Genomic DNA, 12,215 nt, shown 5'->3' on the forward strand with positions numbered 1-12,215 from the left:
CTTAGAGTCAAAATGAGCACCAAGGTGGCTGTTATTCGGGGATGCTTCCAATCAATCATGGGTACTCTACCAAGTAAAGTGAGAATTGTACTGGTTGAGCTGGCCATATATTGGAAACTGGTTTCCAGTCAGGCAGCTGAAAGGACTTTGCTGATGCTGCAACTCCAGGCTTAGAGGTTCACAGTTACTTTGCTTAAATGAGAAGCCACCTTTTGAAATATGTAAGTAGAACACCCAATACATCTCCAGATTGTCCTAAGAGTACTTTCCACTGTAGAATTCCAGGAATAAGAGGGCTGGGAGCGCAGTGCGCATGAGTGTTGTTTGTGTTGGGGATTCTACCTGCTGTGAATAGAATTGCCTGAATTGCCTGCTAAACGAAGATTTTGTGCCCATCCATCTCATTACAAGGAGGAAGTCGTTTTACACTTCAAAAACCCTGCCCCCATCGCAGAGCGTCGCGGAATGCGCAGGAGTGTTGTTTGTGTTGCTTGGGGTGCGCTGGTGTGTGATACACGGCTTCACTTAGGTACATTGGCAAGCTGTGTTAAATCAAAGAAGTTTCGCACACCCAGCTGCGCGACCGACTCGTCTGGGTCCTCCAGCAGTATGGTTGCAGTACACAGTGTTGATCTGGTCTGTGCAGCCTTCGATGGAGAAAGGGGCGGCTTTCATCTACTCACCCGGAAACAACAACGCTTCTTGGCTGCAAGAACTGGAGAGGTGTCAGGATGCAGCGCGGCCTCCACAGTAAGTAACGTAGCATCCCGCAAAAAGACTTGCGCTTCAGTCGCTTCAATAATGAATGACATTTTTCTGGATTGTTCTGTCAGTAGTCCCGTGTTTCTAGCACTGGAGAATTCACAGGACACTCTAGAATGCAGCCAAGTCTATGAAGGTTGTGTCACTTCATGTACGGCCGCCATTTCAACTGATGAGTTAATCGTGCCTAGATTATGTTGTCCAACTGTTACCATGAACGTGAATGTATCTACACCTGCCTCAAAAGAGAATTCTGATCACTCGATAGTTCTGTCACTGTCATTAGCGTCACGAGTCACACAGCACTCAAAGGAGCCACAAAAAGTGATTATGAGTGACACAGATGTAAGGAAACTTACACAATATGATTATAAATGTGACAGTGGAGCCCTAATACAAAGAAAAATGCTTACTGAGGAGGGAGAAATGGGCAGCAAAGAGCTACCCAAAGAAAAAGTGTTCCCCAGTTCAAATGAGCATCACAGACATCACACAAGTAAGCAACATGCTGATGTAGAATTAGCCGAAGGACACCTTGCAAACTGGGCAACTCCCACAACTCCACAGGAAAGCACTGTTAGTAACACTGTAAGCACGAACAGTCGTAGCTCGATTGCCGCTGTACACAACGTTTTGAAAGATCTAATTGCCATAAACGCCAGAATCGGAAAACAACAAAGTACTGAGACTGATGGTGAAATCTCAAAAGATGGAAAAGCACAAGAGCTCGAATCCGGCGCTCAAATTACTGGCGAAAAAGATGATCCCTGTGGCGCTGCCTGTAGTGACGGGCTTACGCGGCGGCGTGACGTAGCACGCCGCCGCCGAAGGTATAAATAAAGGGGCGTTCCCGGCTGCGAGCAGAGCGACCGGGAAGCCCGAACCGAAAGGCTGTGTGTGTCCTTTCAGGTGGGGGGGGCTTACGGGAATGCAGCGGGGGGGCTCAGGACCGCCCCCCAACAGTGGCGACGAGCGAGTGCGGATGCCCGGGCCCGGCGGTGCAGGCTTTCGAATTTTTCTGCATACACGGAGCGCCTGGATGCTCCGTCTTACGCCGTGGCTGCGGCTCGTACACGCGGCCGACGGCCATTTTGTCTGACAGGCCGCGGATGTTCTCCGAGCTCCGGTTTGGAGGGGGAAGTGAATCCGGGCCTAATTTTTGGCAATTCTGCTTGCAGGCAGCTTGATCTGCACACCCATGTTTGGATTGTGGATTTTTATGTAGTTTTGGTGCAACTACGTCGTGTGAAAGCCAGGAGAAGGGTTAATATGGCTGGACCTGCTTAGCCTACTCCATGCTCATGGCTTAATTTTTGGGACACCTATACATTGGTGGATGCCAGCGGATGGAGACAGCAGTTTTTCTTCATCCCCTTCATCATCAAGTCGCTGTGGTATCTTCTTCATCCTCTTCATCATCGGAGAAGGCTGTGATTGAGAGCTATTCACGCCTGCATGCTGTGTTCTTGGTCCTTGGAGCTGGTACCCGTCCCAGGTGAGCTGTCAGGCTCGTGGTGTGTACCTGGTATCGGATTTGACTGTTAAATGCACTCCCACTGTGGGTGGTGAAGGGTGGCTGAGTTGCGGCCTCCAGTACATCTAGTGGGGGTGCCTGTGCGCTCAGACCTATGCTTGACTCTGAAGACTCGGATGACGGGGCAGGGGCTGCGCTGATTTCTCAGCAGCCTCCATTAATTCCAATGCAACAGCCGGTACCGGCTCCACAGTTGCCCCTGCAAGGACCTCCCGCAGTGTTGCCAGCTGCCCAACCTGGAATCCCCATCATGGCTCAGGCGAGAGCACCTGCGGCCCACGCTGCTCTGCAGCCCATTCCGGAGTTTGATGCATCGGGGCCACCTTCGAGCATGGGCCCCCGGTGGAGGAGATGGGTGAGTCGCCTTGACATGTATTTCAGGGCCTCTCAGGTGACGGACGATGACAGCAGAGTGGCCACCATGCTGTATTCCGCAGGGCCTGCGGTCCAGGAGATATTTGAATCCCTCACACCTGCTAATGCCTCCTATGATGCGGCCAAGGCGGCACTCCTTGCACATTTCCTCCCCCTGGCTAATGTGGACTATGAGAGATTTGTCATGCTGTCCGCCAAACAGAAGGATGACGAGACACTGGACACCTTCTATGGTCGTTTGCGCCGCCTCTCCCTAGGATGTGCGTGGACGGACGCAGAAGACATGATGCGCACGATGTTAATCCAGGCATGCTCCTCCGGCAAACTCAGGAGGCAGGTCCTCAGAGAGCCAGGCATCACTCTGCCCCGCATACTGGAGCTCGGCCGGTGCCATGAGGTGGCGGAGGCTCGGGCCAATAAGATGGAGGCAGGATCCCGCTCAGTGAGATCGGAGGAGGTGTGCGTTGTGTGGCGAGGTGGCAGAGGCATGAGACGTCCTGGTGGTGGACCCCGGGACAGGGCAGGCAGAGCCACAGAGTCGTGCCAGAAGTGCGGGTACGACCTTCCTCACCCGACAGAATGTCCGGCGGTGAGAAAGACCTGTGGCAGATGTGGATTGGCCGATCACTTTTCAAGGGTATGCCGTGCAGCCCTGCCTGTGATGGTGCCGAGAGGCCAGCCACGGACGTGGATTCCACGCCAGAACCCGCCGCCAAATGTGGCCAGGTGGATCAGGGAGAAGGGGATCCCAAGGTGGAGGGTGCCGAGGAGGAGGACGAGGAGAACATCTTCTTCGTCTCGAGTGTGGAAATTCTGAAAAGGAAGAGCCGGAGACAGCCCAGATGTGTGGTGGAGGTCAACCACTCCCCAGTCCCGGTGCTCGTGGATACGGGGGCCTCCGTAAATGTAATGGCCAGAGGACATTATGACACGCTTGATCCCCTCCCGGGTCTGGAAACACCGAAGGCTTGCATCTTTGCGTTTGGAGTGCTGGAACCGATACCACTGGATGGTGCCTTTGTAGCCTGTGTTGAACATGACGGCTCACAGATCAAGACTCGCTTCTATGTGACTCCTGTGAGTGACAACACCCTGCTCAGCTGTGCCGCTGCCGAGGCCCTGGGGATTGTCAGTTTCGCCTATTCAGTCTATTTGGAAGACATCAATGATCTCCTGGACAAGTACGCAGCACTCTTCAGTGGGATCGGGAAGATGACCGGCGAACCGGTTCGGCTTCACATTGATGAGTCGGTCCAACCGATTGCCCTGAAACATCGCAGGGTACCGTTTCATCTGAGAGAGCAAGTGGACAAGGAGCTGGACAGTTTGGTAAACCTGGACATTATCGAAAAGGTGGAGGGCCCGACCCCCTGGGTGTCTCCGATCGTGGTGGCCAGAAAACCTAAGCAGCCTGATTCAGTCCGCATCTGTGTCGATATGAGGCTCCCTAACAAGGCAATAAAGAGGGAGCGGCATCTCACGCCCACGATCGAGGACATAATTGCGGAAGTACAAGGGGCTCGGTTCTTCTCGAAATTGGATCTCCGAGCAGGCTACTACCAGGTCATTCTTCACCCTGAGTCCAGGTACATAACAACGTTTACCACCCACCGGGGGTTGTACCGATAGAAGAGGTTGAGCTTTGGAGTGTCATCTGCCGCCAAGGTGTTCCAGAACATCATCAGGGGCGCCCTGGCAGATCTCGAGGGCGTCCTCAACATCAGCGATGACATTCTGGTGTTCGCAAAGACAGAGGTAGCCCACATGAGGAGGCTTGGTAAGACCCTGGAACGACTCCAATCACTGGGCCTTACCCTGCATAAGGAAAAATGCGAGTTTATGCGCACCTCCATTGAATTCTTCGGTTTCGTGTTCAAGGAGGGAGGGGTATCGCCCGATCCAAGAAAGGTCCAGGACATCAAATCGGCACAACCTCCCGAGTCGGTGTCAGATGTGAGGAGTTTTCTGTGGATGGTGACCTACTGTGGACGTTTCATCCAAAACCTCGCCTCAAGGTCGGAACCACTCCGGGCCCTGACGAAGAAGGAGTCAGCGTGGCACTGGGGCCCACTTGAGCAGGCCGCTTTCGAGGACATCAAAGCTGCCCTCACGACGGAAGACACCATGGCATTCTTCGACCCAGCCCTGGAGTCAGAGATCGTTGTTGGTGCCAGTCCTTTTGGACTGGGCGCCGTGCTGACTCAGATGTACCGCAACGGGGGAGTTCGGCCAGTGGCATATGCCAGCAAGGCACTATCAGAGACGGAGCAGAGGTACTCCCAGATCGAGCGGGAGGCCCTGGCAGTGCTGTGGGGCTGCAGACATTTTCGACTCTATGGCTTGGGTCATCCGGTGACGGTGGTAACCAATCACAAGCCGTTGCTTCCAATCCTGGTGGGGTCATCGTCAAAGCCACCGGCAAGGATTGAGAGGTGGATGCTCGCCCTCCTTGAGTATTCTGTCACCCTGGTGTACCGGCCTGGGGCCAACAATGCGGCGGACTACCTGTCCCGCCACCCGGGGGTGTGCGGGGGAGAGGATCACGACGTCTGTGAAGAAGAGGCTGACAGCCATGTACAGATGGTGGTGGAGGCGGCCACACCAAACGCGATGCCGCTGGCGGAGCTGGAGGCCGCGGCGGCCCAGGACGAATGCTTTCAAGTACTGAGGCACTCGATGCAACACGGCTCCTGGAAGTCCGTCCTCGAGGCTGTGGCCGGGCGGACACATGAGGCCAAAACGACGCTTGAGCAGCTGTGGAAAGTGAAGGACGAGTTGTCGTTTTCGGAGTCGGGCCTGCTGCTCCGCGGTGACCGGATTGTCGTCCCCCTGTCAAAAGTGAGGGAGGTCATCACGCTGGCACACCATGGACAGCAAGGCGCGGCCAAGACCAAGGCGCGACTCCGGTTGAAGGTCTGGTTTCCCGAACTAGAAAAGAAGGTTGATGACTTTGTAGCGGCATGCGTGTGGTGTCAGGCAGCCTCTCCTCTGCAACGGGAGCCAGCAATAGAAGTGATGCCCCGAGGCACCCGGCCCTGGGAGGTCGTCCACGTGGATTTTGGATCGACGTCGGTGGGCACCCACTTCCTGGTGATTGTCGACGAGTAGTCTAGATATCCAGAGGTGGAGTTCGTCGAATCCGTGGCGTTTGAGCATGTGGTGGTGGCGGTGGAGAAGATCTTTGCAGCCCACGGTTTTCCCCACACCCTGTGTCAAGACAATGGGGCTCCTTTCCAAAGTGAGCGGTTCTCCGAGCTAATGGAGAGCTGCGGGGTGCAGCACAGAAAGGTGTCACCGCTGTGGCCCGAGCCAATGGCGATGCGGAGAGACTCATGCGGACTCTTAATAAGACATTCCGGATCGCCCAGGGACAGGGTCAACCCCTACAACGGGCCCTGTACCAATTCCTGCGGGTGTATCGAACCACCCCGCATGCCTCGACTGGAGTGGCTCCCGCAGAAGCGCTGTTCAAGAGATGTCCCCGAGGTCTGCTCCCTGAGGTTGGGGAGAAGGAACCGGGAGTGATTGACAACCAGCGGGTTGCAACGGAAAGGCGAGTGAAAATTGACCAAGAAAACCTGCGACGGGGTCTCAGGCCTCAACGGCTTGAGCCGGGAGACGAAGTTCTAGTCCGCAACCGACACCCCCATGGGAAACTCTCACTCCCCTATGAACCCGAGCCTTTGGATGTCGTGGCTGTGAAGGGATCCATGGTGACGGCCTCGGATGGGCGATCTGCCGTCACCCAGAATGTGAGTTTCTTCAAGAAATTGGGTGATCCCCGGACTGAAACTCCGCCTGAACCTGACCCACCAGAGGACCCCGACGCTGGAGATTTCCGGGACGAGATCCCGGACTCCCCAATCCGGGGAGCCGCAGCTGAAGGACACCACGGGCCGGAGGTAGGCAGGAGGTACCCCCAGAGGGCTGGGCGAGGGAAACCTGCTTACCTCAGCGAGTATGTTCTTGGACACTTAGCATGTAAACTGTGATGAAGGGATCCGGGTGGTTGACAATAAAGGGGTGTTGGGTGTGCAGTGTTGGTTTATAGTATAGCTGTGTGTTAAAAGTTATGATCATTAAACGTGCCGTTGTTGTGGTTCCTCCCGAAAAAGGAGGAGTGTGGCGCTGCCCGTAGTGACGGGCTTACGCGGCGGCGTGATGTAGCACGCTGCCGCCGAAGGTATAAATAAAGGGGCGTTCCCGTCCGCGAGCAGAGCGACCGGGAAGCCCGAACAGAAAGGCTGTGTGTGTGTTTCCTTTCAGGTGGGGGGGCTTACGGGAACGCAGCGGGGGGGCTCAGGACCGCCCCCCAACAATCCCCAATTGCCTACTGAGGTGAAACTCAGTTTAAGAAATCAGAAGTCGGTACTAAAACCATCTGCAAAAAGAAAAAGACTGGTGTCAAGTATGGAAGACTATGTAACTCACTCACAAAAAAGACACTGACAAATCTTTAATTGGGCCACAGAATCATACCTCAGATGATTCTTATTCATATTCTACTTCTGATAGCTCAATTATAGAACAATTGTCTGAGAAGTACGGAAAGAACAGGATGATGAGCACAGCTGTGCAATATCGACAGAAACGAAAGAGTCAAAATCCGAGAGAAAATTTGGCAAGAAAATTTCTCCATTCACTAAATTGTACGAACAATTAAATGAGAACATTAAAGATCAGATAACCTTAATAGCTCTGCTAAATACAAAAATGGTAGCAGTTGAGCAGGAAATGGCTATAAGTAAAGAAGCTCTGACAACTGAAAGTTTTAGATCTGAAGCAAATGTGAGAGTTATTAAAAACAGCGCTGTAGACAAGAGCCTGTTCGCTGAAGTAGCACGAGAAGCGATAGCCCTTCTGAAAATGCAAAATCATGACCTTGTAACGCCTGCGAGGCCTGATAGCGTTCTTGATGCTACCAATACTGCCCCTTGTGAGCTTTCAGCGACTAAAAACAGCAATAACCAGAAAGAACATGTACCCTTACAAAACAAAAAAGGCATAACAGACATGAGCAGAAACATAGAGCTGACTGATGATGAGCCATGCGCAGAAGTAACAACTGAAAGTCAATTAAGAAAATGAAAGGAGAAAACAAAAAACAAATGTAAAGAAGTAGTCCTGATTGAAAAAGCTGATCACCCTAACCTTGGAGAACCGGATTACAAGCTTTCACAGGCTGCAGCTGAGGGGGACCAAACAAAATCTGCGGGAGATGAGAAGCAGAGCAAGCAAACATCAGAACTCACCTCCGAAAAAGACCCTCAGAATCAGCAAGAATGGGACGACACAAGGGAAAGCATACCCTCTACTTCAGCAAATGCAGAAGGCGTGGTGGGAAATCAAGTTGGCCTGGGTCTGCCCCGGAAGATTTCGGGAAACAGCTCTTAGATCGTCATCCAATGTTGCTCGCACAATGGCCACACTCCAATGGAACCCGGAATCTTTTCAATCTTTAATCCCAAAAAAATTGAGACAGACAAAAAAGTACTGAATAACTCAACTGTGGAGAAGAAAACGAAAAAATGAAAAAAAGAAAAATGCCACAAAGATCGAATGTTCGATCATTTCTGAGGAACTTCAAAGCCTTCAACATTATGGCAACATCAAACAAAATCTGTGCAAAAAAACTTAACATTGGATCAAATAGTAAAGTGACATTAACACCAGGTGTGATAGCGGATCTAACACAGTGGAAAATAAAAACATTGTCGAAAGAAAGCATGCCTTCTGACCTTTTGGATTTGTCAACGTATGAATCAAGTGAAGGCGAACAAAATGAAGGGAGTGAGATATGCAAATCTGAAATGAATGAGGGGAATGGGCCGTTAAAGCAGAAGATGTGTAATTGTGTAAACCCGAGACCGGAATGCCTTACCAATTGAGCCAACTGCTGAGAGTTCGATCAAGTTCCTCACCTTAGATGCGAGAAGAGCACTAATTGAAGCTGCTAATGCTTCAAAAGCTCAAAAGACAGATCCTACTAAATGAAATAATGATCCTAATAAACAACACGATCAAGATCATCAACAAATAACTAAATGTTCACCTTTATCCAGCAATATAGCTTTCGATTTATACAAATCCAATCGATGGGAACAAATGACCAATCGTAAAATTAGTCCATCAGCCAGTAAAGACGAAAGCCGTCCGGTTCAAAACGCAAAAACAGCTGGCAAATATCTGTTACAGTTGGAGCGAATAGAAAAAGAGAAAGATGGTCTGATACTAAATAGAAAAAAACCTCTCATGCTCTTCCAGCACATACCACAATTGAGGACTGTGGCTGCAGAAGATATCCCAACCGTCGAATTTGAGGATGAACAGACAAATGACTGCGTAATTCTCCACATCGCGTCGAAAATCAATCGAGACTCATTACTGAATACCTGCACTCTCTTAAACTCGTTGGGGTTTGACATCATTGAAATCACCGAGAGAAAGCGGCAGGAACCGACCAAGAGAAGTGATATATCTAATGTGTACAGATCATCTCAAAGCAAAGGTGCGGATAATTCTTCAACAGAGAACATTTTGGCAAAAAAAAAGAGACACAAAACGGCAGTGACAACAATATGAGATGGAACTCCGAAAAGGATAAGATCAGAATTGCAGGCTCAAAGTTGGACCTTCCGAACTGGAGTATCCACCATGACTCCAGCGATGAACAAAACTGGACTTGGGTAGCAAAGACCCTTAACGGTATGAATGAGAGCTAATGTTCAGCGAGTCATCGACTGGAAAAATTCCGTATTGCCTCATGGAACACAAGAGGCCATATGCACCTCTTTGGAGATAAATCAATTGATCTAGGGGTCATAGACATACTATGCCCCCTAGAGGAACACCAGAATTTTGCCTGCATTTAACAATCATAAACTTTCTAAAGATGGAAGCGATACAACAAAACAAGAAAATTTACATAGCTTTTGTCGATCTGTCCAATGCATTTTACACAGTTGACCGGGAATTGCTCTGGGAAAAAATGAGAAAATGGAAATGTTCAGAAAAATGATTACAACCTATCAAAGAACTTTATACAGGAACAAAAATTAAGACCAGTTTAGACAATGTTGGAACATTCAGCAAACCAATATTGACTAACCATGGAGTAAAGCAGGGTTGCCCACTTGCGGCTACCCTGTTTTGCTTATTTCTATCAGACATTAGAGCGATTAATTCATATCCACCAAAGATTAATGGCAAAGCGGTAAATTGGTTGCTGTACGCTGATGATATTGCCTTAATGGATCTCACTCCTATTGGTTTGACACGGAAGTTAGCAGCCCTTGAGAGCCATGTGATAAAAAACAAACTAAGAATTAACCCTGCAAAGTTGGAAGTACTCATTCTTCAAGATCTCACTAGAGCAAAAAAAAGTAAACAAAACCGCAAACCGAAATGGAGGTTGAATAATGAAGGGTTGAATTGTGTAAAAAAGGTCAAGTATCTTGGCATGTGGATCAACAGCAACATAAACGATGCCCCTTGGGTTGAAAATGCAAAGTAAAAATGCAAACAACTAGCTTGTCAATCTGCTATCATAAATAAAAAATATGGAAAATATTCCCTGCAACTGGTCATTGCTCATTATAATATCAGTAGACTGTTCCAACACTAATCTATGGTGCATAAAGTGCCCTCGGAGTACCTTCAAATCTGTGGTCTCAACTAGAAAATCAGTATTGGAGGCGCGTTCTACAGCTGAAAAAGGGAATACCATCTGTCTGTCTGTGATATGAATTAAACCTGATATCGATGAACGCGAGAGTTCTCTGGAACATACTGTCTGTGTACATAAAGACCATCATTGACAAAGGTACACCTCAGTTTGAAATATTATCTGACTTAGGAAACGAGAACCCAGACTCAATACCTGTCAGGTGGGTGAACGCATGTGAAAGACATCTAAAGGAGTTACTCAGAGACCGGGAGACATTGAAGATCAACCCGAATCAGGTAAAACAAAAACTATGGGAACGAGATTGATGTTCAACCGTAGATGACAGAAATCGCTATAATCTAATAGGAGATGGGGCAAGAGATGGAACAAGTCAGAAAAATCTCCCTCAATATTTGGTGAAAGCTACAAATGCTAATTACTGAAAGACTTTTATGAAATTTCAGCTTAATCTATTTGATACAAGAGTAAGCCTAAATTTGAGATTCAGGAAAAGGCCAGTTATGTTGACATGTCATTTTTGTGAAAACCACTCAGAGACCTTAAAACATCTAACGCTATACCCTGTAGGGTTGAAATCCTTGAGAACGTTACATCTGAATCAAGTGGTAAGACTTTACCCTACATTATGTGGAGAAGAGCTGTGGTCTAAATTTGCTAACCCGAGAGAAAAAGACGTCTATGGCCTGATAAACTTCTTGCGCAAATTGAATGTAATGTTAACTGACCAAAATGAGTTGGGTGGCACCAAAGAAGTGAAGTAGGATTTGTGCTTGGTAATTGAAAAAACAAGTGGAAAGTCCTAAGGAAGGTTTACAATTATGAGGGGACAAATGGAATTGCAAGAAAACCAGGGAAAAGGGAAGGAGGAGGACATCACAAGGGTCTGTGATTTTCTGTTGTTCTTTTTTACCTTCTCTCATCGTTTTTCTGTCCTTCATTCTTCTTTTTAAAAGTTTCTTATAAACTAAATGAAATAAAAAAATTTAAAAAAGAGTGCTGGGAGCAGAAAGGGGTGTGCTGATTTGACAGGGGCACAGAAACAGTGTTAAAAAAATGCCCTTTATCTTCTATTTAAATTGAGTAAAAAGTGAGATTTCATATCCAATATAACTAAGTGCATTTTGTTAAATGTTGGTGCAAAGCGGACATTATCTGATGTAATTTAAATTGAGTTTGTACTCTGTAAAATTGAGCACCATTTAAAAAGGAAAATATGAGTCCTGCTGGCATGGAATAATGAGAGCCATAATATTGTCATTAAATAGTGTTTCCGGATGATATATCATTTAAAATCACCCCAGGTGGGAGCCTAGTCATTAAATGGATGCTTGCACAATAGAAAGTAACTCAGAGAATTAAATGTATTCACAGAATTGAGCAAAGTAAAAAAAAAACCGATGTAATCCCTTATCCTGAAATGCATAGATAGATCTATCTGTGATGTGACAGGACAAGGCTGTTTTAACATTGTAACCCTTTAATGGAGAATATTATATCTTCAGCCCAAACTCTGTAGCTAGGAAGGCAAACAAATTGAAGTTGATTGAGAGTTGCACACACATGTTCAGAAAATGTTCTACACATGTGTAGATTAAAAGTTGCATACAAAGGTTTAGAGAACATTGCACACAGGTTCCGAAGGCCCTGTACCACATTTATTGTAATAACAGTCTGTTGATTCTGTAAATGGTGCGTGCAATTGGGGAAAATGAAAAACAAAATAGGTGATGGCTTGAAGGTTTAGAATTAATCTTAGACATCTGGCAATTGTTCTGTGCAGCCCTCCAAAACATCATTCTTCAGGGTGTCAAGCCATTACAGGAAGGGGAGAAACCATATGCAAACCAGGCCTAGTGC

General features: G+C 48.2%; 1 long non-coding RNA gene across 1 annotated transcript in view; it reads left to right on the forward strand.

Annotated features, from left to right (window-relative positions):
• Positions 1-497: 497 nt before the first annotated feature.
• LOC138493141 (uncharacterized) overlaps positions 498-12,215 on the forward strand; it is a 108,812-nt gene continuing 97,094 nt past the window's right edge. Inside the window, exon 1 of the long non-coding RNA XR_011276277.1 lies at positions 498-750. This is a non-coding gene — a long non-coding RNA (uncharacterized lncRNA). The remainder of the gene's footprint in view (positions 751-12,215) is intronic.

This window comes from Ambystoma mexicanum, chromosome 10 (assembly GCF_040938575.1).
Source record: "Ambystoma mexicanum isolate Mex_15411 chromosome 10, UKY_AmexF1_1, whole genome shotgun sequence".
In the NCBI taxonomy this organism is placed as follows: Eukaryota; Metazoa; Chordata; class Amphibia; order Caudata; family Ambystomatidae; genus Ambystoma; species Ambystoma mexicanum.